This window comes from Diorhabda sublineata, chromosome 11 (assembly GCF_026230105.1).
Source record: "Diorhabda sublineata isolate icDioSubl1.1 chromosome 11, icDioSubl1.1, whole genome shotgun sequence".
Taxonomy (NCBI): Eukaryota; Metazoa; Arthropoda; class Insecta; order Coleoptera; family Chrysomelidae; genus Diorhabda; species Diorhabda sublineata.
In genome coordinates, this window is record NC_079484.1 from 15,025,132 (window position 1) to 15,052,624 (window position 27,493).

Genomic DNA, 27,493 nt, shown 5'->3' on the forward strand with positions numbered 1-27,493 from the left:
AACACGGTTTTATAGACACTAGCGCCCTCTGCCGGCCAGGCGCCAAACTTGACACGGTTTTATAGACACTAGCGCCCTCTGCCGGCCAGACGCCAAACTTGACACGGTTTTATAGACACTAGCGCACTCTGCCGGCCAAACGCCAAACTTAACACGGTTTTATAGACACTAGCGCCCTCTGCCGGCTAGACGTCAAACTTGACACGATTTTATAGACACTAGCGCCCTCTGCCGGCCAGGCGCCAAACTTAACACGGTTTTATAGACACTAGCGCCCTCTGCCGGTCAGACGCCAAACTTGACACGGTTTTATAGACACTAGCGCCCTCTGCCGGCCAGATGCCAAACTTGACACGGTTTTATAGACACGATTTTTTTTTCTCGTAATTATTACTATTTCATACAACTTTTATATGTTACACCTCGAACAGTTTCTATTCTCATAAAACTTTAAACTAACCTAACCTAACCTAACCTAACCTAACCTATCCTAACCTAACCTAACCTAACCTATCCTATCCTAACCTAACCTAACCTTTTTTTTCAGTGTGGATGGGCAAATCTTCATAATACCAATCGGAAAGTGTCCCAGATGTGCATCGCTTCACACAACCTAACCTAACATACATCTATCTCTTTATTTTTGGGCAAGTACCTATATCGAGCGGCAATCTAATTTCATAATACTTTTTTCCCTTTGTATTACTATTTTCATACAACTTTTATATGTTACACCCCGAACGGCTTCTACATACAGAACACCCCCATTCAATTTTCACAATTGATCTTTTTCGACAATTCCATACATCGAGCGAACATCTAATTTCATAATACTTTGGTTTTCATAATTCTAACTATTTGCATACAACTTCCATATAACACACCTCGGACGGCTTCTACATACAAAACATCTCCATTCAATTTTCGCAATTCATCTTTTTCGACAAGTTCTTATATCCTACCGGCCAGAAGACAAACTAAACATGGTTTTATAGACACTAGCGCCCTCTGCCGGCCAAACGCCAAACTAATCACGGTTTTATAGACACTAGCGCCCTCTGCCGGCCAGACGCCAAACTTAACACGGTTTTATAAACACTATCGCCCCCTGCCGGCCAGACGCCAAACTTAACACGGTTTTATAGACACTAGCGCCCTCTGCCGGCCAGACGCCAAACTTGACACGGTTTTATAGACACGATTTTTTTTTTTCGTTATTATTACTATTTCATACAACTTTTATATGTTACACCTCGAACAGTTTCTATTCTCATAAAACTTTAAACTAACCTAACCTAACCTAACCTAACCTAACCTATCCTAACCTAACCTAACCTAACCTGTCCTATCCTATCCTAACCTAACCTTTTTTTTAGTGTGGATGGGCAAATCTTCATAATACAAATCAGAAAGTGTCCCAGATGTGCATCGCTTCACACAACCTAACCTAACATACATCTATATCTTTATTTTTGGACAAGTACCTATATCGAGCGGCAATCTAATTTCATAATACTTTTTTCTTTTTGTATTACTATTTTCATACAACTTTTATATAACACACCTCGGACGGTTCTACATACAGAACATCTCCATTCAATTTTCACAATTCATCTTTTTCGACAAGTTCTTATATCCTACCGGCCAGAAGACAAACTAAACATGGTTTTATAGACACTAGCGCCCTCTGCCGGCCAAACGCCAAACTAATCACGGTTTTATAGACACGAGCGCCCTCTGCCGGCCAGACGCCAAACTTAACACGGTATTATAGACACTATCGCCCCCTGCCGGCCTGACGCCAAACTTGACACGGTTTTATAGACACAGCGTTCTCTGCTGGCCAGGCGCCAAACTTGACACGGTTTTATAGACACGATTTTTTTTTTCGTTATTATTACTATTTCATACAACTTTTATATGTTACACCTCGAACAGTTTCTATTCTCATAAAACTTTAAACTAACCTAACCTAACCTAACCTAACCTAACCTAACCTAACCTAACCTATCCTAACCTAACCTAACCTAACCTGTCCTATCCTATCCTAACCTAACCTAACCTTTTTTTTAGTGTGGATGGGCAAATCTTCATAATACCAATCAGAAAGTGTCCCAGATGTGTATCGCTTCACACAACCTAACCTAACATACATCTATCTCTTTATTTTTGGACAAGTACCTATATCGAGCGGCAATCTAATTTCATAATACTTTTTTCTTTTTGTATTACTATTTTCATACAACTTTTATATAACACACCTCGGACGGCTTCTACATACAGAACATCTCCATTCAATTTTCGCAATTCATCTTTTTCGACAAGTTCTTATATCCTACCGGCCAGACGCCAAACTTAACACGGTTTTATAGACACTAGCGCCCTCTGCCGGCCAGACGCCAAACTTGACACGGTTTTATAGACACTAGCGCCCTCTGCCGGCCAGACGCCAAACTTAACACGGTTTTATAGACACTAGTGCCCCCTGCCGGCCAGACGCCAAACTTGACACGGTTTTATAGACACTAGCGCCCTCTGCCGGCCAAACGCCAAACTTAACACGGTTTTATAGACACTAGCGCCCTCTGCCGGCCAAGCGCCAAACTTAACACGGTTTTATAGACACTAGCGCCCTCTGCCGGTCAGACGCCAAACTTGACACGGTTTTATAGACACTAGCGCCCCCTGCTGCCCAGACGCCTAACTTTACACGGTTTTATAGACACTAGCGCCCTCTGCCAGCCAGACGCCAAACTTGACACGGTTTTATAGACACTAGCGCCCTCTGTTGGCCAAACGCCAAACTTAACACGCTTTTATATACACTAGCGCCCTCTGCCGGCCAGACGCCAAACTTGACACGGTTTTATAGACACGATTTTTTTTTTCGTTATTATTACTATTTCATACAACTTTTATATGTTACACCTCGAACAGATTCTATTCTCATAAAACTTTAAACTAACCTAACCTAACCTAACCTATCCTATCCTAACCTAACCTAACCTAACCTAACCTTTTTTTTAGTATGGATGGGCAAATCTTATAATACCAATCAGAAAGTGTCCCAGATGTGCATCGCTTCACACAACCTAACCTAACATACATCTATCTCTTTATTTTTGGACAAGTACCCATATCGAGCGGCAATCTAATTTCATAATACTTTTTTCCCTTTGTATTACTATTTTCATACAACTTTTATATAACACACCTCGGACGGCTTCTACATACAGAACATCTCCATTCAATTTTCGCAATTCATCTTTTTCGTCAAGTTCTTATATCCTACCGGCCAGAAGACAAACTAAACACGGTTTTATAGAAACTAGCGCCCTCTGCCGGCCAAACGCCAAACTTAACACGGTTTTATAGACACTAGCGCCCTCTGCTGGCCAGACGCCAAACTTTACACGGTTTTATAGACACTAGCGCCCCCTGCCGGCCAGACGCCAAACTTAACACGGTTTTATAGACACTAGCGCCCTCTGCCGGCCAGACGCCAAACTTTACACGGTTCTATAGACACTAGCGCCCCTTGCCGGCCAGACGCCAAACTTAACACGGTTTTATAGACACTAGCGCCCTCTGCCGGCCAGACGCCAAACTTGACACGGTTTTATAGACACTAGCGCCCCCTGCCGGCCAGACGCCAAACTTAACACGGTTTTATAGACACTAGCGCCCTCTGCCGGCCAGACGCCAAACTTGACACGGTTTTATAGACACTAGCGCCCTCTGCCGGCCAAACGCCAAACTTAACAAGTTTTTATATACACTAGCGCCCTCTGCCGGCCAGACGCCAAACTTGACACGGTTTTATAGACACGCTTTTTTTTTCGTTATTATTACTATTTCATACAACTTTTATATGTTACACCTCGAACAGTTTCTATTCTCATAAAACTTTAAACTAACCTAACCTAACCTAACCTATCCTATCCTAACCTAACCTTTTTTTTAGTGTGGATGGGCAAATCTTATAATACCAATCAGAAAGTGTCCCAGATGTGCATCGCTTCACACAACCTAACCTAACATACATCTATCTCTTTATTTTTGGACAAGTACCTATATCGAGCGGCAATCTAATTTCATAATACTTTTTTCCCTTTGTATTACTATTTTCATACAACTTTTATATGTTACACTCCGAACGGCTTCTACATACAGAACACCCCCATTCAATTTTCACAATTGATCTTTATCGACAATTCCATACATCGAGCGAACATCTAATTTCATAATACTTTGGTTCCCATAATTCTAACTATTTGCATACAACTTTTATATAACACACCTCGGACGGCTTCTTCATACAAAACATCTCCATTCAATTTTCGCAATTCATCTTTTTCGACAAGTTCTTATATCCTACCGGCCAGAAAACAAACTAAACACGGTATTATAGACACTAGAGCCCTCTGCCGGCCGAACGCCAAACTTAACACGGTTTTATAGACACTAGCGCCCTCTGCCGGCCAAACGAAAAACTTAACACGGTTTTATAGACACTAGCGCCCTCTGCCGGCCAGACGCCAAACTTAACACGGTTTTATAGACACCATTGCCCCCTGCCGGCCAGACGCCAAACTTTACACGGTTTTATAGTCACTAGCGCCCTCTGCCGGCCAGACGCAAAACTTGACACGGTTTTATAGACACTAGCGCCCTCTGCCGGCCAGACGCCAAACTTGACACGGTTTTATAGACACGATTTTTTTTTTCGTTATTATTACTATTTCATACAACTTTTATATGTTACACCTCGAACAGTTTCTATTCTCATAAAACTTTAAACTAACCTAACCTAACCTAACCTAACCTAACCTAACCTAACCTATCCTAACCTAACCTAACCCAACCTATCCTATCCTAACCTAACCTTTTTTTTAGTGTGGATGGGCAAATCTTATAATACCAATCAGAAAGTGTTCCAGATGTGCATCACTTCACACAACCTAACCTAACATACATCTATCTCTTTATTTTTGAACAAGTACCTATATCGAGCGGCAATCTAATTTCATAATACTTTTTTCCCTTTGTATTACTATTTTCATACAACTTTTATATAACACACCTCGGACGGCTTCTACATACAAAATATCTCCATTCAATTTTCGCAATGCATCTTTTTCGACAAGTTCTTATATCCTACCGGCCAGAATACAAACTAAACACGGTTTTATAGACACTAGCGCCCTCTGCCGGCCAAACCCAAAACTTAACACGGTTTTATAGACACTAGCGCCCTCTGCCGGCCAAACGCCAAACTTAACACGGTTTTATAGACACTAGCGCCCCCTGCCGGCCAGACGCCAAACTTGACACGGTTCTATAGACACGTTTTTGTTTTTCGTTATTATTACTATTTCATACAACTTTTATATGTTACACCTCGAACAGTTTCTATTCTCATAAAACTTTAAACTAACCTAACCTGACCTAACCTAACCTAACCTATCCTAACCTAACCTAACCTAACCTAACCTAACCTATCCTATCCTAACCTAACTTAACCTAACCTTTTTTTCAGTGTGGATGTGCAAATCTTCATAATACCAATCAGAAAGTGTCCCAGATGTGCATCGCTTCACACAACCTAACCTAACATACATCTATCTCTTTATTTTTGGACAAGTACCTATATCGAGCGGCAATCTAATTTCATAATACTTTTTTCCCTTTGTATTACTATTTTCATACAACTTTTATATAACACACCTCGGACGGCTTCTACATACAGAACATCACCATTCAATTTTCGCAATTCATCTTTTTCGACAAGTCTTATATCCTACCGGCCAGAAGACAAACTAAACACGGTTTTATAGAAACTAGCGCCCTCTGCCGGCCAAACGCCAAATTAAACACGGTTTTATAGACACTAGCGCCCTCTGCCGGCCAGACGCCAAACTTTACACGGTTTCATAGACACTAGCGCCCCCTGCCGGCCAGACGCCAAACTTGACACGGTTTTATAGACACTAGCGCCCTCTGCCGGCCAAACGCCAAACTTAACACGGTTTTATATACACTAGCGCCCTCTGCCGGCCAGACGCCAAACTTTACACGGTTCTATAGACACTAGCGCCCCCTGCCGGCCAGACGCCAAATTTAACACGGTTTTATAGACACTAGCGCCCTCTGCCGGCCAGACGCCAACCTTGACACGGTTTTGTAGACACTAGCGCCCTCTGCCAGCCAAACGCCAAACTTAACGCGGTTTTATAGACACTAGCGCCCCCTGCCGGCCAGACGCCAAACTTAACACGGTTTTATAGACACTAGCGCCCTCTGCCGGCCAGACGCCAAACTTGACACGGTTTTATAGACACTAGCGCCCTCTGCCAGCCAAACCCAAAACTTAACACGGTTTTATAGACACTAGCGCCCTCTGCCGGCCAAACGCCAAACTTAACACGGTTTTATAGACACTAGCGCCCCCTGCCGGCCAGACGCCAAACTTGACACGGTTCTATAGACACGTTTTTGTTTTTCGTTATTATTACTATTTCATACAACTTTTATATGTTACACCTCGAACAGTTTCTATTCTCATAAAACTTTAAACTAACCTAACCTGACCTAACCTAACCTAACCTATCCTAACCTAACCTAACCTAACCTAACCTAACCTATCCTATCCTAACCTAACTTAACCTAACCTTTTTTTCAGTGTGGATGTGCAAATCTTCATAATACCAATCAGAAAGTGTCCCAGATGTGCATCGCTTCACACAACCTAACCTAACATACATCTATCTCTTTATTTTTGGACAAGTACCTATATCGAGCGGCAATCTAATTTCATAATACTTTTTTCCCTTTGTATTACTATTTTCATACAACTTTTATATAACACACCTCGGACGGCTTCTACATACAGAACATCACCATTCAATTTTCGCAATTCATCTTTTTCGACAAGTCTTATATCCTACCGGCCAGAAGACAAACTAAACACGGTTTTATAGAAACTAGCGCCCTCTGCCGGCCAAACGCCAAATTAAACACGGTTTTATAGACACTAGCGCCCTCTGCCGGCCAGACGCCAAACTTTACACGGTTTCATAGACACTAGCGCCCCCTGCCGGCCAGACGCCAAACTTGACACGGTTTTATAGACACTAGCGCCCTCTGCCGGCCAAACGCCAAACTTAACACGGTTTTATATACACTAGCGCCCTCTGCCGGCCAGACGCCAAACTTTACACGGTTCTATAGACACTAGCGCCCCCTGCCGGCCAGACGCCAAATTTAACACGGTTTTATAGACACTAGCGCCCTCTGCCGGCCAGACGCCAACCTTGACACGGTTTTGTAGACACTAGCGCCCTCTGCCAGCCAAACGCCAAACTTAACGCGGTTTTATAGACACTAGCGCCCCCTGCCGGCCAGACGCCAAACTTAACACGGTTTTATAGACACTAGCGCCCTCTGCCGGCCAGACGCCAAACTTGACACGGTTTTATAGACACTAGCGCCCTCTGCCAGCCAAACGCCAAACTTTACATGGTTTTATATACACTAGCGCCCTCTGCCGGCCAGACGCCAAACTTGACACGGTTTTATAGACACGCTTTTTTTTTCGTTATTATTACTATTTCATACAACTTTTATATGTTACACCTCGAACAGTTTCTATTCTCATAAAACTTTAAACTAACCTAACCTAACCTAACCTATCCTATCCTAACCTAACCTTTTTTTTAGTGTGGATGGGCAAATCTTATAATACCAATCAGAAAGTGTCCCAGATGTGCATCGCTTCACACAACCTAACCTAACATACATCTATCTCTTTATTTTTGGACAAGTACCTATATCGAGCGGCAATCTAATTTCATAATACTTTTTTCCCTTTGTATTACTATTTTCATACAACTTTTATATGTTACACTCCGAACGGCTTCTACATACAGAACACCCCCATTCAATTTTCACAATTGATCTTTATCGACAATTCCATACATCGAGCGAACATCTAATTTCATAATACTTTGGTTCCCATAATTCTAACTATTTGCATACAACTTTTATATAACACACCTTGGACGGCTTCTACATACAAAACATCTCCATTCAATTTTCGCAATTCATCTTTTTCGACAAGTTCTTATATCCTACCGGCCAGAAGACAAAGTAAACACGGTTTTATAGACACTAGCGCCCTCTGCCGGCCAAACGCCAAACGTAACACGGTTTTATAGACACTAGCGCCCTCTGCCGGCCAGACGCCAAACTTAACACGGTTTTATAGACACTAGTGCCCCCTGCCGGCCAGACGCTAAACATGACACGGTTTTATAGACACTAGCGCCCTCTGCCGGCCAAACGCCAAACTTAACACGGTTTTATAGACACTAGCGCCCTCTGCCGGCCAAGCGCCAAACTTAACACGGTTTTATAGACACTAGCGCCCTCTGCCGGTCAGACGCCAAACTTGACACGGTTTTATAGACACTAGCGCCCTCTGCCGGCCAGATGCCAAACTTAACGCGGTTTTATAGACACTAGCGCCCCCTGCTGGCCAGACGCCTAACTTTACACGGTTTTATAGACACTAGCGCCCTCTGCCAGCCAGACGCCAAACTTGACACGGTTTTATAGACACTAGCGCCCTCTGTTGGCCAAACGCCAAACTTAACACGCTTTTATATACACTAGCGCCCTCTGCCGGCCAGACGCCAAACTTGACACGGTTTTATAGACACGATTTTTTTTTTTCGTTATTATTACTATTTCATACAACTTTTATATGTTACACCTCGAACAGATTCTATTCTCATAAAACTTTAAACTAACCTAACCTAACCTAACCTATCCTATCCTAACCTAACCTAACCTAACCTAACCTAACCTTTTTTTTAGTGTGGATGGGCAAATCTTATAATACCAATCAGAAAGTGTCCCAGATGTGCATCGCTTCACACAACCTAACCTAACATACATCTATCTCTTCATTTTTGGACAAGTACCCATATCGAGCGGCAATCTAATTTCATAATACTTTTTTCCCTTTGTATTACTATTTTCATACAACTTTTATATAACACACCTCGGACGGCTTCTACATACAGAACATCTCCATTCAATTTTCGCAATTCATCTTTTTCGTCAAGTTCTTATATCCTACCGGCCAGAAGACAAACTAAACACGGTTTTATAGAAACTAGCGCCCTCTGCCGGCCAAACGCCAAACTTAACACGGTTTTATAGACACTAGCGCCCTCTGCTGGCCAGACGCCAAACTTTACACGGTTTTATAGACACTAGCGCCCCCTGCCGGCCAGACGCCAAACTTAACACGGTTTTATAGACACTAGCGCCCTCTGCCGGCCAGACGCCAAACTTGACACGATTTTATAGACACTAGCGCCCTCTGCCAGCCAAACGCCAAACTTAACGCGGTTTTATAGACACTAGCGCCCCCTGCCGGCCAGACGCCAAACTTTACACGGTTTTATAGACACTAGCGCCCTCTGCCGGCCAGACGCCAAACTTTACACGGTTTTATAGACACTAGCGCCCTCTGCCGGCCAGACGCCAAACTTGACACGGTTTTATAGACACTAGCGCCCTCTGCCGGCCAAACGCCAAACTTATCACGGTTTTATATACACTAGCGCACTCTGCCGGCCAGACGCCAAACTTGACACGGTTTTATAGACACGATTTTTTTTTTCGTTATTATTACTATTTCATACAACTTTTATATGTTACACCTCGAACAGTTTCTATTCTCATAAAACTTTAAACTAACCTAACCTAACCTAACCTATCCTATCCTAACCTAACCTAACCTAACCTAACCTTTTTCTTAGTGTGGATGGGCAAATCTTATAATACCAATCAGAAAGTGTCCCAGATGTGCATCGCTTCACACAACCTAACCTAACATACATCTATCTCTTTATTTTTGGACAAGTACCTATATCGAGCGGCAATCTAATTTCATAATACTTTTTTCCCTTTGTATTACTATTTTCATACAACTTTTATATGTTACACTCCGAACGGCTTCTACATACAGAACACCCCCATTCAATTTTCACAATTGATCTTTATCGACAATTCCATACATCGAGCGAACATCTAATTTCATAATACTTTGGTTTCCATAATTCTAACTATTTGCATACAACTTTTATATAACACACCTTGGACGGCTTCTACATACAAAATATCTCCATTCAATTTTCGCAATTCATCTTTTTCGACAAGTTCTTATATCCTACCGGCCAGAAGACAAACTAAACACGGTTTTATAGACACTAGCGCCCTCTGCCGGCCAGACGCCAAACTTAACACGGTTTTATAGACACTAGCGCTCCCTGCCGGCCAGACGCCAAACTTTACACGGTTTTATAGACACTAGCGCCCTCTGCCGGCCAGACGCCAAACTTGACACCGTTTTATAGACACTAGCGCCCTCTGCCGGCCAGGCGCCAAACTTAACACGGTTTTATAGACACGATTTTTTTTTTCGTTATTATTACTATTTCATACAACTTTTATATGTTACACCTCGAACAGATTCTATTCTCATAAAACTTTAAACTAACCTAACCTAACCTAACCTATCCTATCCTAACCTAACCTAACCTAACCTAACCTAACCTTTTTTTTAGTGTGGATGGGCAAATCTTATAATACCAATCAGAAAGTGTCCCAGATGTGCATCGCTTCACACAACCTAACCTAACATACATCTATCTCTTCATTTTTGGACAAGTACCCATATCGAGCGGCAATCTAATTTCATAATACTTTTTTCCCTTTGTATTACTATTTTCATACAACTTTTATATAACACACCTCGGACGGCTTCTACATACAGAACATCTCCATTCAATTTTCGCAATTCATCTTTTTCGTCAAGTTCTTATATCCTACCGGCCAGAAGACAAACTAAACACGGTTTTATAGAAACTAGCGCCCTCTGCCGGCCAAACGCCAAACTTAACACGGTTTTATAGACACTAGCGCCCTCTGCTGGCCAGACGCCAAACTTTACACGGTTTTATAGACACTAGCGCCCCCTGCCGGCCAGACGCCAAACTTAACACGGTTTTATAAACATTAGCGCCCTCTGCCGGTCAGACGCCAAACTTGACACGGTTTTATAGACACTAGCGCCCTCTGCCGGCCAGATGCCAAACTTGACACGGTTTTATAGACACGATTTTTTTTTTTTTCGTTATTATTACTATTTCATACAACTTTTATATGTTACACCTCGAACAGTTTCTATTCTCATAAAACTTTAAACTAACCTAACCTAACCTAACCTAACCTAACCTAACCTAACCTAACCTATCCTAACCTAACCTAACCTAACCTGTCCTATCCTATCCTAACCTGACCTAACCTTTTTTTTAGTGTGGATGGGCAAATCTTCATAATACCAATCAGAAAGTGTCCCAGATGTGTATCGCTTCACACAACCTAACCTAACATACATCTATCTCTTTATTTTTGGACAAGTACCTATATCGAGCGGCAATCTAATTTCATAATACTTTCTTATTTTGTATTACTATTTTCATACAACTTTTATATAACACACCTCGGACGGCTTCTACATACAGAACATCTCCATTCAATTTTCGCAATTCATCTTTTTCGACAAGTTCTTATATCCTACCGGCCAGACGCCAAACTTGACACGGTTTTATAGACACTAGCGCCCTCTGCCGGCCAAGCGCCAAACTTAACACGGTTTTATAGACACTAGCGCCCTCTGCCGGCCAGACGCCAAACTTGACACGGTTTTATAGACACGATTTTTTTTTCGTTATTATTACTATTTCATACAACTTTTATATGTTACACCTCGAACAGTTTCTATTCTCATAAAACTTTAAACTAACCTAACCTAACCTAACCTAACCTAACCTAACCTAACCTAACCTAACCTAACCTATCCTAACCTAACCTAACCCAACCTATCCTATCCTAACCTAACCTTTTTTTTAGTGTGGATGGGCAAATTTTATAATACCAATCAGAAAGTGTCCCAGATGTGCATCACTTCACACAACCTAACCTAACATACATCTATCTCTTTATTTTTGGACAAGTACCTATATCGAGCGGCAATCTAATTTCATAATACTTTTTTCCCTTTGTATTACTATTTTCATACAACTTTTATATAACACACCTCGGACGGCTTCTACATACAAAATATCTCCATTCAATTTTCGCAATTCATCTTTTTCGACAAGTTCTTATATCCTACCGGCCAGAAGACAAACTAAACACGGTTTTATAGACACTAGCGCCCTCTGCCGGCCAAACGCCAAACTTAACACGGTTTTATAGACACTAGCGCCCTCTGCCGGCCAAACGCCAAACTTAACACGGTTTTATAGACACTAGCGCCCTCTGCCGGCCAGACGCCAAACTTATTATGGTTTTATAGACACTATCGCCCCCTGCCGGCCAGACGCCAAACTTGACACGGTTTTATAGACACGATTTTTTTTTTTCGTTATTATTACTATTTCATACAACTTTTATATGTTACACCTCGAACAGTTTCTATTCTCATAGAACTTTAAACTAACCTAACCTAACCTAACCTAACCTAACCTATCCTAACCTAACCTAACCTAACCTTACCTAACCTATCCTATCCTAACCTAACCTAACCTAACCTTTTTTTTAGTGTGGATGGGCAAATCTTCATAATACCAATCAGAAAGTGTCCCAGATGTGCATCGCTTCACACAACCTAACCTAACATACATCTATCTCTTTATTTTTGGACAAGTACCTATATCGAGCGGCAATCTAATTTCATAATACTTTTTTCCCTTTGTATTACTATTTTCATACAACTTTTATATAACACACCTCGGACGGCTTCTACATACAGAACATCTCCATTCAATTTTCGCAATTCATCTTTTTTGACAAGTTCTTATATCCTACCGGCCAGAAGACAAACTAAACACGGTTTTATAGAAACTAGCGCCCTCTGCCGGCCAAACGCCAAACTTAACACGGTTTTATAGACACTAGCGCCCTCTGCCGGCCAGACGCCAAACTTTACACGGTTTTATAGACACTAGCGCCCCCTGCCGGCCAGACGCCAAACTGAACACGGTTTTATAGACACTAGCGCCCTCTGCCGGCCAGACGCCAAACTTGACACGGTTTTATAGACACTATCGCCCCCTGCCGGCCAGACGCCAAACTTGACACGGTTTTATAGACACTAGCGCCCTCTGCCGGCCATGCGCCAAACTTGACACGGTTTCATAGACACGATTTTTTTTTTCGTTATTATTACTATTTCATACAACTTTTATATGTTACACCTCGAACAGTTTCTATTCTCATAAAACTTTAAACTAACCTAACCTAACCTAACCTAACCTATCCTAACCTAACCTGTCCTATCCTAACCTTTTTTTCAGTGTGGATGGGCAAATCTTATAATACCAATCAGAAAGTGTTCCAGATGTGCATCACTTCACACAACCTAACCTAACATACATCTATCTCTTTATTTTTGAACAAGTACCTATATCGAGCGGCAATCTAATTTCATGATACTTTTTTCCCTTTGTATTACTATTTTCATACAACTTTTATATAACACACCTCGGACGGCTTCTACATACAAAATATCTCCATTCAATTTTCGCAATGCATCTTTTTCGACAAGTTCTTATATCCTACCGGCCAGAAGACAAACTAAACACGGTTTTATAGACACTAGCGCCCTCTGCCGGCCAAACGCCAAACTTAACACGGTTTTATAGACACTAGCGCCCTCTGCCGGCCAGACGCCAAACTTTACACGGTTTTATAGACACTAGCGCCCCCTGCCGGCCAGACGCCAAACTTAACACGGTTTTATAGACACTATCGCTCCCTACCGGCCAGACGCCAAACTTGACACGGTTTTATAGACACTAGCGCCCTCTGCCGGCCAGGCGCCAAACTTGATACGGTTTTATAGACACGATTTTTTTTTTCGTTATTATTACTATTTCATACAACTTTTATATGTTACACCTCGAACAGTTTCTATTCTCATAAAACTTTAAACTAACCTAACCTAACCTAACCTAACCTAACCTAACCTATCCTAACCTAACCTAACCTAACCTGTCCTATCCTAACCTTTTTTTCAGTGTGGATGGGCAAATCTTATAATACCAATCAGAAAGTGTTCCAGATGTGCATCACTTCACACAACCTAACCTAACATACATCTATCTCTTTATTTTTGAACAAGTACCTATATCGAGCGGCAATCTAATTTCATAATACTTTTTTCCCTTTGTATTACTATTTTCATACAACTTTTATATAACACACCTCGGACGGCTTCTACATACAAAATATCTCCATTCAATTTTCGCAATACATCTTTTTCGACAAGTTCTTATATCCTACCGGCCAGAAGACAAACTAAACACGGTTTTATAGACACTAGCGCCCTCTGCCGGCCAAACGCCAAACTTAACACGGTTTTATAGACACTAGCGCCCTCTGCCGGCCAGACGCCAAACTTTACACGGTTTTATAGACACTAGCGCCCTCTGCCGGCCAGACGCCAAACTTGACACGGTTTTATAGACACTAGCGCCCTCTGCCGGCCAAACGCCAATTTTAACGCGGTTTCATAGACACTAGCGCCCCCTGCTGGCCAGACGCCTAACTTTACACGGTTTTATAGACACTAGCGCCCTCTGCCAGCCAGACGCCAAACTTGACACGGTTTTATAGACACTAGCGCCCTCTGCCGGCCAAACGCCAAACTTAACACGGTTTTACATACACTAGCGCCCTCTGCCGGCCAGACGCCAAACTTGACACGGTTTTATAGACACGATTTTTTTTTTCGTTATTATTACTATTTCATACAACTTTTATATGTTACACCTCGAACAGTTTCTATTCTCATAAAACTTTAAACTAACCTAACCTAACCTAACCTATCCTATCCTAACCTAACCTAACCTAACCTAAGCTTTTTTTTAGTGTGGATGGGCAAATCTTATAATACCAATCAGAAAGTGTCCCAGATGTGCATCGCTTCACACAACCTAACCTAACATACATCTATCTCTTTATTTTTGGACAAGTACCCATATCGAGCGGCAATCTAATTTCATAATACTTTTTTCCCTTTGTATTACTATTTTCATACAACTTTTATATGTTACACTCCGAACGGCTTCTACATACAGAACACCCCCATTCAATTTTCACAATTGATCTTTATCGACAATTCCATACATCGAGCGAACATCTAATTTCATAATACTTTGGTTTCCATAATTCTAACTATTTGCATACAACTTTTATATAACACACCTTGGACGGCTTCTACATACAAAACATCCCCATTCAATTTTCGCAATTCATCTTTTTCGACAAGTTCTTATATCCTACCGGCCAGAAGACAAACTAAACACGGTTTTATAGAAACTAGCGCCCTCTGCCGGCCAAACGCCAAACTTAACACGGTTTTATAGACACTAGCGCCCTCTGCCGGCCAGACGCCAAACTTTACACGGTTTTATAGACACTAGCGCCCCCTGCCGGCCAGACGCCAAACTTAACACGGTTTTATAGACACTAGCGCCCTCTGCCGGCCAGACGCCAAACTTGACACGATTTTATAGACACTAGCGCCCTCTGCCAGCCAAACGCCAAACTTAACGCGGTTTTATAGACACTAGCGCCCCCTGCCGGCCAGACGCCAAACTTTCCACGGTTTTATAGACACTAGCGCCCTCTGCCGGCCAGACGCCAAACTTGACACGGTTTTATAGACACTAGCGCCCTCTGCCGGCCAAACGCCAAACTTATCACGGTTTTATTTACACTAGCGCCCTCTGTCGGCCAGACGCCAAACTTGACACGGTTTTATAGACACGATTTTTTTTTCGTTATTATTACTATTTCATACAACTTTTATATGTTACACCTCGAACAGTTTCTATTCTCATAAAACTTTAAACTAACCTAACCTAACCTAACCTATCCTATCCTAACCTAACCTAACCTAACCTAACCTAACCTTTTTTTACTGTGGATGGGCAAACCTTATAATACCAATCAGAAAGTGTCCCAGATGTGCATCGCTTCACACAACCTAACCTAACATACATCTATCTCTTTATTTTTGGACAAGTACCTATATCGAGCGGCAATCTAATTTCATAATACTTTTTTCCCTTTGTATTACTATTTGCATACAACTTTCATATAACACACCTTGGACGGCTTCTACATACAAAACATCTCCATTCAATTTTCGCAATTCATCTTTTTCGACAAGTTCTTATATCCTACCGGCCAGAAGACAAACTAAACACGGTTTTATAGACACTAGCGCCCTCTGCCGGCCAGACGCCAAACTTAACACGGTTTTATAGACACTAGCGCCCTCTGCCGGCCAGACGCAAAACTTGACACGGTTTTATAGACACTAGCGCCCTCTGCCGGCCAAACGCCAAACTTAACACGGTTTTATAGACACTAGCGCCCTCTGCCGGCCAGGCGCCAAACTTGACACGGTTTTATAGACACTAGCGCCCTCTGCCGGCCAGACGCCAAACTTGACACGGTTTTATAGACACTAGCGCCCTCTGCCGGCTAGACGTCAAACTTGACACGATTTTATAGACACTAGCGCCCTCTGCCGGCCAGGCGCCAAACTTAACACGGTTTTATAGACACTAGCGCCCTCTGCCGGTCAGACGCCAAACTTGACACGGTTTTATAGACACTAGCGCCCTCTGCCGGCCAGATGCCAAACTTGACACGGTTTTATAGACACGATTTTTTTTTCTCGTAATTATTACTATTTCATACAACTTTTATATGTTACACCTCGAACAGTTTCTATTCTCATAAAACTTTAAACTAACCTAACCTAACCTAACCTAACCTAACCTATCCTAACCTAACCTAACCTAACCTATCCTATCCTAACCTAACCTAACCTTTTTTTTCAGTGTGGATGGGCAAATCTTCATAATACCAATCGGAAAGTGTCCCAGATGTGCATCGCTTCACACAACCTAACCTAACATACATCTATCTCTTTATTTTTGGGCAAGTACCTATATCGAGCGGCAATCTAATTTCATAATACTTTTTTCCCTTTGTATTACTATTTTCATACAACTTTTATATAACACACCTCGGACGGCTTCTACATACAAAATATCTCCATTCAATTTTCGCAATACATCTTTTTCGACAAGTTCTTATATCCTACCGGCCAGAAGACAAACTAAACACGGTTTTATAGACACTAGCGCCCTCTGCCGGCCAAACGCCAAACTTAACACGGTTTTATAGACACTAGCGCCCTCTGCCGGCCAGACGCCAAACTTTACACGGTTTTATAGACACTAGCGCCCTCTGCCGGCCAGACGCCAAACTTGACACGGTTTTATAGACACTAGCGCCCTCTGCCGGCCAAACGCCAATTTTAACGCGGTTTTATAGACACTAGCGCCCCCTGCTGGCCAGACGCCTAACTTTACACGGTTTTATAGACACTAGCGCCCTCTGCCAGCCAGACGCCAAACTTGACACGGTTTTATAGACACTAGCGCCCTCTGCCGGCCAAACGCCAAACTTAACACGGTTTTATATACACTAGCGCCCTCTGCCGGCCAGACGCCAAACTTGACACGGTTTTATAGACACGATTTTTTTTTTCGTTATTATTACTATTTCATACAACTTTTATATGTTACACCTCGAACAGTTTCTATTCTCATAAAACTTTAAACTAACCTAACCTAACCTAACCTATCCTATCCTAACCTAACCTAACCTAACCTAAGCTTTTTTTTAGTGTGGATGGGCAAATCTTATAATACCAATCAGAAAGTGTCCCAGATGTGCATCGCTTCACACAACCTAACCTAACATACATCTATCTCTTTATTTTTGGACAAGTACCCATATCGAGCGGCAATCTAATTTCATAATACTTTTTTCCCTTTGTATTACTATTTTCATACAACTTTTATATGTTACACTCCGAACGGCTTCTACATACAGAACACCCCCATTCAATTTTCACAATTGATCTTTATCGACAATTCCATACATCGAGCGAACATCTAATTTCATAATACTTTGGTTTCCATAATTCTAACTATTTGCATACAACTTTTATATAACACACCTTGGACGGCTTCTACATACAAAACATCTCCATTCAATTTTCGCAATTCATCTTTTTCGACAAGTTCTTATATCCTACCGGCCAGAAGACAAACTAAACACGGTTTTATAGAAACTAGCGCCCTCTGCCGGCCAAACGCCAAACTTAACACGGTTTTATAGACACTAGCGCCCTCTGCCGGCCAGACGCCAAACTTTACACGGTTTTATAGACACTAGCGCCCCCTGCCGGCCAGACGCCAAACTTAACACGGTTTTATAGACACTAGCGCCCTCTGCCGGCCAGACGCCAAACTTGACACGATTTTATAGACACTAGCGCCCTCTGCCAGCCAAACGCCAAACTTAACGCGGTTTTATAGACACTAGCGCCCCCTGCCGGCCAGACGCCAAACTTTCCACGGTTTTATAGACACTAGCGCCCTCTGCCGGCCAGACGCCAAACTTGACACGGTTTTATAGACACTAGCGCCCTCTGCCGGCCAAACGCCAAACTTATCACGGTTTTATTTACACTAGCGCCCTCTGTCGGCCAGACGCCAAACTTGACACGGTTTTATAGACACGATTTTTTTTTCGTTATTATTACTATTTCATACAACTTTTATATGTTACACCTCGAACAGTTTCTATTCTCATAAAACTTTAAACTAACCTAACCTAACCTAACCTATCCTATCCTAACCTAACCTAACCTAACCTAACCTAACCTTTTTTTACTGTGGATGGGCAAACCTTATAATACCAATCAGAAAGTGTCCCAGATGTGCATCGCTTCACACAACCTAACCTAACATACATCTATCTCTTTATTTTTGGACAAGTACCTATATCGAGCGGCAATCTAATTTCATAATACTTTTTTCCCTTTGTATTACTATTTGCATACAACTTTCATATAACACACCTTGGACGGCTTCTACATACAAAACATCTCCATTCAATTTTCGCAATTCATCTTTTTCGACAAGTTCTTATATCCTACCGGCCAGAAGACAAACTAAACACGGTTTTATAGACACTAGCGCCCTCTGCCGGCCAGACGCCAAACTTAACACGGTTTTATAGACACTAGCGCCCTCTGCCGGCCAGACGCAAAACTTGACACGGTTTTATAGACACTAGCGCCCTCTGCCGGCCAAACGCCAAACTTAACACGGTTTTATAGACACTAGCGCCCTCTGCCGGCCAGGCGCCAAACTTGACACGGTTTTATAGACACTAGCGCCCTCTGCCGGCCAGACGCCAAACTTGACACGGTTTTATAGACACTAGCGCCCTCTGCCGGCTAGACGTCAAACTTGACACGATTTTATAGACACTAGCGCCCTCTGCCGGCCAGGCGCCAAACTTAACACGGTTTTATAGACACTAGCGCCCTCTGCCGGTCAGACGCCAAACTTGACACGGTTTTATAGACACTAGCGCCCTCTGCCGGCCAGATGCCAAACTTGACACGGTTTTATAGACACGATTTTTTTTTCTCGTAATTATTACTATTTCATACAACTTTTATATGTTACACCTCGAACAGTTTCTATTCTCATAAAACTTTAAACTAACCTAACCTAACCTAACCTAACCTAACCTATCCTAACCTAACCTAACCTAACCTATCCTATCCTAACCTAACCTAACCTTTTTTTTCAGTGTGGATGGGCAAATCTTCATAATACCAATCGGAAAGTGTCCCAGATGTGCATCGCTTCACACAACCTAACCTAACATACATCTATCTCTTTATTTTTGGGCAAGTACCTATATCGAGCGGCAATCTAATTTCATAATACTTTTTTCCCTTTGTATTACTATTTTCATACAACTTTTATATGTTACACCCCGAACGGCTTCTACATACAGAACACCCCCATTCAATTTTCACAATTGATCTTTTTCGACAATTCCATACATCGAGCGAACATCTAATTTCATAATACTTTGGTTTTCATAATTCTAACTATTTGCATACAACTTCCATATAACACACCTCGGACGGCTTCTACATACAAAACATCTCCATTCAATTTTCGCAATTCATCTTTTTCGACAAGTTCTTATATCCTACCGGCCAGAAGACAAACTAAACATGGTTTTATAGACACTAGCGCCCTCTGCCGGCCAAACGCCAAACTAATCACGGTTTTATAGACACTAGCGCCCTCTGCCGGCCAGACGCCAAACTTAACACGGTTTTATAAACACTATCGCCCCCTGCCGGCCAGACGCCAAACTTAACACGGTTTTATAGACACTAGCGCCCTCTGCCGGCCAGACGCCAAACTTGAGACGGTTTTATAGACACTAGCGCCCTCTGCCGGCCAGGCGCCAAACTTGACACGGTTTTATAGACACGATTTTTTTTTTTTCGTTATTATTACTATTTCATACAACTTTTATATGTTACACCTCGAACAGTTTCTATTCTCATAAAACTTTAAACTAACCTAACCTAACCTAACCTAACCTAACCTATCCTAACCTAACCTAACCTAACCTGTCCTATCCTATCCTAACCTAACCTTTTTTTTAGTGTGGATGGGCAAATCTTCATAATACAAATCAGAAAGTGTCCCAGATGTGCATCGCTTCACACAACCTAACCTAACATACATCTATATCTTTATTTTTGGACAAGTACCTATATCGAGCGGCAATCTAATTTCATAATACTTTTTTCTTTTTGTATTACTATTTTCATACAACTTTTATATAACACACCTCGGACGGTTCTACATACAGAACATCTCCATTCAATTTTCACAATTCATCTTTTTCGACAAGTTCTTATATCCTACCGGCCAGAAGACAAACTAAACATGGTTTTATAGACACTAGCGCCCTCTGCCGGCCAAACGCCAAACTAATCACGGTTTTATAGACACGAGCGCCCTCTGCCGGCCAGACGCCAAACTTAACACGGTTTTATAGACACTATCGCCCCCTGCCGGCCTGACGCCAAACTTGACACGGTTTTATAGACACAGCGTTCTCTGCTGGCCAGGCGCCAAACTTGACACGGTTTTATAGACACGATTTTTTTTTTCGTTATTATTACTATTTCATACAACTTTTATATGTTACACCTCGAACAGTTTCTATTCTCATAAAACTTTAAACTAACCTAACCTAACCTAACCTAACCTAACCTAACCTAACCTAACCTATCCTAACCTAACCTAACCTGTCCTATCCTATCCTAACCTAACCTAACCTTTTTTTTAGTGTGGATGGGCAAATCTTCATAATACCAATCAGAAAGTGTCCCAGATGTGCATCGCTTCACACAACCTAACCTAACATACATCTATCTCTTTATTTTTGGACAAGTACCTATATCGAGCGGCAATCTAATTTCATAATACTTTTTTCTTTTTGTATTACTATTTTCATACAACTTTTATATGTTACACTCCGAACGGCTTCTACATACAGAACACCCCCATTCAATTTTCACAATTGATCTTTATCGACAATTCCATACATCGAGCGAACATCTAATTTCATAATACTTTGGTTTCCATAATTCTAACTATTTGCATACAACTTTTATATAACACACCTTGGACGGCTTCTACATACAAAATATCTCCATTCAATTTTCGCAATTCATCTTTTTCGACAAGTTCTTATATCCTACCGGCCAGAAGACAAACTAAACACGGTTTTATAGACACTAGCGCCCTCTGCCGGCCAGACGCCAAACTTAACACGGTTTTATAGACACTAGCGCTCCCTGTCGGCCAGACGCCAAACTTTACACGGTTTTATAGACACTAGCGCCCTCTGCCGGCCAGACGCCAAACTTGACACCGTTTTATAGACACTAGCGCCCTCTGCCGGCCAGGCGCCAAACTTAACACGGTTTTATAGACACGATTTTTTTTTTCGTTATTATTACTATTTCATACAACTTTTATATGTTACACCTCGAACAGATTCTATTCTCATAAAACTTTAAACTAACCTAACCTAACCTAACCTATCCTATCCTAACCTAACCTAACCTAACCTAACCTAACCTTTTTTTTAGTGTGGATGGGCAAATCTTATAATACCAATCAGAAAGTGTCCCAGATGTGCATCGCTTCACACAACCTAACCTAACATACATCTATCTCTTCATTTTTGGACAAGTACCCATATCGAGCGGCAATCTAATTTCATAATACTTTTTTCCCTTTGTATTACTATTTTCATACAACTTTTATATAACACACCTCGGACGGCTTCTACATACAGAACATCTCCATTCAATTTTCGCAATTCATCTTTTTCGTCAAGTTCTTATATCCTACCGGCCAGAAGACAAACTAAACACGGTTTTATAGAAACTAGCGCCCTCTGCCGGCCAAACGCCAAACTTAACACGGTTTTATAGACACTAGCGCCCTCTGCTGGCCAGACGCCAAACTTTACACGGTTTTATAGACACTAGCGCCCCCTGCCGGCCAGACGCCAAACTTAACACGGTTTTATAGACATTAGCGCCCTCTGCCGGTCAGACGCCAAACTTGACACGGTTTTATAGACACGATTTTTTTTTTTTTCGTTATTATTACTATTTCATACAACTTTTATATGTTACACCTCGAACAGTTTCTATTCTCATAAAACTTTAAACTAACCTAACCTAACCTAACCTAACCTAACCTAACCTAACCTAACCTATCCTAACCTAACCTAACCTAACCTGTCCTATCCTATCCTAACCTGACCTAACCTTTTTTTTAGTGTGGATGGGCAAATCTTCATAATACCAATCAGAAAGTGTCCCAGATGTGTATCGCTTCACACAACCTAACCTAACATACATCTATCTCTTTATTTTTGGACAAGTACCTATATCGAGCGGCAATCTAATTTCATAATACTTTCTTATTTTGTATTACTATTTTCATACAACTTTTATATAACACACCTCGGACGGCTTCTACATACAGAACATCTCCATTCAATTTTCGCAATTCATCTTTTTCGACAAGTTCTTATATCCTACCGGCCAGACGCCAAACTTGACACGGTTTTATAGACACTAGCGCCCTCTGCCGGCCAAGCGCCAAACTTAACACGGTTTTATAGACACTAGCGCCCTCTGCCGGCCAGACGCCAAACTTGACACGGTTTTATAGACACGATTTTTTTTTCGTTATTATTACTATTTCATACAACTTTTATATGTTACACCTCGAACAGTTTCTATTCTCATAAAACTTTAAACTAACCTAACCTAACCTAACCTAACCTAACCTAACCTAACCTAACCTAACCTAACCTATCCTAACCTAACCTAACCCAACCTATCCTATCCTAACCTAACCTTTTTTTTAGTGTGGATGGGCAAATTTTATAATACCAATCAGAAAGTGTCCCAGATGTGCATCACTTCACACAACCTAACCTAACATACATCTATCTCTTTATTTTTGGACAAGTACCTATATCGAGCGGCAATCTAATTTCATAATACTTTTTTCCCTTTGTATTACTATTTTCATACAACTTTTATATAACACACCTCGGACGGCTTCTACATACAAAATATCTCCATTCAATTTTCGCAATTCATCTTTTTCGACAAGTTCTTATATCCTACCGGCCAGAAGACAAACTAAACACGGTTTTATAGACACTAGCGCCCTCTGCCGGCCAAACGCCAAACTTAACACGGTTTTATAGACACTAGCGCCCTCTGCCGGCCAAACGCCAAACTTAACACGGTTTTATAGACACTAGCGCCCTCTGCCGGCCAGACGCCAAACTTATTATGGTTTTATAGACACTATCGCCCCCTGCCGGCCAGACGCCAAACTTGACACGGTTTTATAGACACGATTTTTTTTTTTCGTTATTATTACTATTTCATACAACTTTTATATGTTACACCTCGAACAGTTTCTATTCTCATAGAACTTTAAACTAACCTAACCTAACCTAACCTAACCTAACCTATCCTAACCTAACCTAACCTAACCTTACCTAACCTATCCTATCCTAACCTAACCTAACCTAACCTTTTTTTTAGTGTGGATGGGCAAATCTTCATAATACCAATCAGAAAGTGTCCCAGATGTGCATCGCTTCACACAACCTAACCTAACATACATCTATCTCTTTATTTTTGGACAAGTACCTATATCGAGCGGCAATCTAATTTCATAATACTTTTTTCCCTTTGTATTACTATTTTCATACAACTTTTATATAACACACCTCGGACGGCTTCTACATACAGAACATCTCCATTCAATTTTCGCAATTCATCTTTTTTGACAAGTTCTTATATCCTACCGGCCAGAAGACAAACTAAACACGGTTTTATAGAAACTAGCGCCCTCTGCCGGCCAAACGCCAAACTTAACACGGTTTTATAGACACTAGCGCCCTCTGCCGGCCAGACGCCAAACTTTACACGGTTTTATAGACACTAGCGCCCCCTGCCGGCCAGACGCCAAACTGAACACGGTTTTATAGACACTAGCGCCCTCTGCCGGCCAGACGCCAAACTTGACACGGTTTTATAGACACTATCGCCCCCTGCCGGCCAGACGCCAAACTTGACACGGTTTTATAGACACTAGCGCCCTCTGCCGGCCATGCGCCAAACTTGACACGGTTTCATAGACACGATTTTTTTTTTCGTTATTATTACTATTTCATACAACTTTTATATGTTACACCTCGAACAGTTTCTATTCTCATAAAACTTTAAACTAACCTAACCTAACCTAACCTAACCTATCCTAACCTAACCTGTCCTATCCTAACCTTTTTTTCAGTGTGGATGGGCAAATCTTATAATACCAATCAGAAAGTGTTCCAGATGTGCATCACTTCACACAACCTAACCTAACATACATCTATCTCTTTATTTTTGAACAAGTACCTATATCGAGCGGCAATCTAATTTCATGATACTTTTTTCCCTTTGTATTACTATTTTCATACAACTTTTATATAACACACCTCGGACGGCTTCTACATACAAAATATCTCCATTCAATTTTCGCAATGCATCTTTTTCGACAAGTTCTTATATCCTACCGGCCAGAAGACAAACTAAACACGGTTTTATAGACACTAGCGCCCTCTGCCGGCCAAACGCCAAACTTAACACGGTTTTATAGACACTAGCGCCCTCTGCCGGCCAGACGCCAAACTTTACACGGTTTTATAGACACTAGCGCCCCCTGCCGGCCAGACGCCAAACTTAACACGGTTTTATAGACACTATCGCTCCCTACCGGCCAGACGCCAAACTTGACACGGTTTTATAGACACTAGCGCCCTCTGCCGGCCAGGCGCCAAACTTGATACGGTTTTATAGACACGATTTTTTTTTTCGTTATTATTACTATTTCATACAACTTTTATATGTTACACCTCGAACAGTTTCTATTCTCATAAAACTTTAAACTAACCTAACCTAACCTAACCTAACCTAACCTAACCTATCCTAACCTAACCTAACCTAACCTGTCCTATCCTAACCTTTTTTTCAGTGTGGATGGGCAAATCTTATAATACCAATCAGAAAGTGTTCCAGATGTGCATCACTTCACACAACCTAACCTAACATACATCTATCTCTTTATTTTTGAACAAGTACCTATATCGAGCGGCAATCTAATTTCATAATACTTTTTTCCCTTTGTATTACTATTTTCATACAACTTTTATATAACACACCTCGGACGGCTTCTACATACAAAATATCTCCATTCAATTTTCGCAATACATCTTTTTCGACAAGTTCTTATATCCTACCGGCCAGAAGACAAACTAAACACGGTTTTATAGACACTAGCGCCCTCTGCCGGCCAAACGCCAAACTTAACACGGTTTTATAGACACTAGCGCCCTCTGCCGGCCAGACGCCAAACTTTACACGGTTTTATAGACACTAGCGCCCTCTGCCGGCCAGACGCCAAACTTGACACGGTTTTATAGACACTAGCGCCCTCTGCCGGCCAAACGCCAATTTTAACGCGGTTTTATAGACACTAGCGCCCCCTGCTGGCCAGACGCCTAACTTTACACGGTTTTATAGACACTAGCGCCCTCTGCCAGCCAGACGCCAAACTTGACACGGTTTTATAGACACTAGCGCCCTCTGCCGGCCAAACGCCAAACTTAACACGGTTTTATATACACTAGCGCCCTCTGCCGGCCAGACGCCAAACTTGACACGGTTTTATAGACACGATTTTTTTTTTCGTTATTATTACTATTTCATACAACTTTTATATGTTACACCTCGAACAGTTTCTATTCTCATAAAACTTTAAACTAACCTAACCTAACCTAACCTATCCTATCCTAACCTAACCTAACCTAACCTAAGCTTTTTTTTAGTGTGGATGGGCAAATCTTATAATACCAATCAGAAAGTGTCCCAGATGTGCATCGCTTCACACAACCTAACCTAACATACATCTATCTCTTTATTTTTGGACAAGTACCCATATCGAGCGGCAATCTAATTTCATAATACTTTTTTCCCTTTGTATTACTATTTTCATACAACTTTTATATGTTACACTCCGAACGGCTTCTACATACAGAACACCCCCATTCAATTTTCACAATTGATCTTTATCGACAATTCCATACATCGAGCGAACATCTAATTTCATAATACTTTGGTTTCCATAATTCTAACTATTTGCATACAACTTTTATATAACACACCTTGGACGGCTTCTACATACAAAACATCCCCATTCAATTTTCGCAATTCATCTTTTTCGACAAGTTCTTATATCCTACCGGCCAGAAGACAAACTAAACACGGTTTTATAGAAACTAGCGCCCTCTGCCGGCCAAACGCCAAACTTAACACGGTTTTATAGACACTAGCGCCCTCTGCCGGCCAGACGCCAAACTTTACACGGTTTTATAGACACTAGCGCCCCCTGCCGGCCAGACGCCAAACTTAACACGGTTTTATAGACACTAGCGCCCTCTGCCGGCCAGACGCCAAACTTGACACGATTTTATAGACACTAGCGCCCTCTGCCAGCCAAACGCCAAACTTAACGCGGTTTTATAGACACTAGCGCCCCCTGCCGGCCAGACGCCAAACTTTCCACGGTTTTATAGACACTAGCGCCCTCTGCCGGCCAGACGCCAAACTTGACACGGTTTTATAGACACTAGCGCCCTCTGCCGGCCAAACGCCAAACTTATCACGGTTTTATTTACACTAGCGCCCTCTGTCGGCCAGACGCCAAACTTGACACGGTTTTATAGACACGATTTTTTTTTCGTTATTATTACTATTTCATACAACTTTTATATGTTACACCTCGAA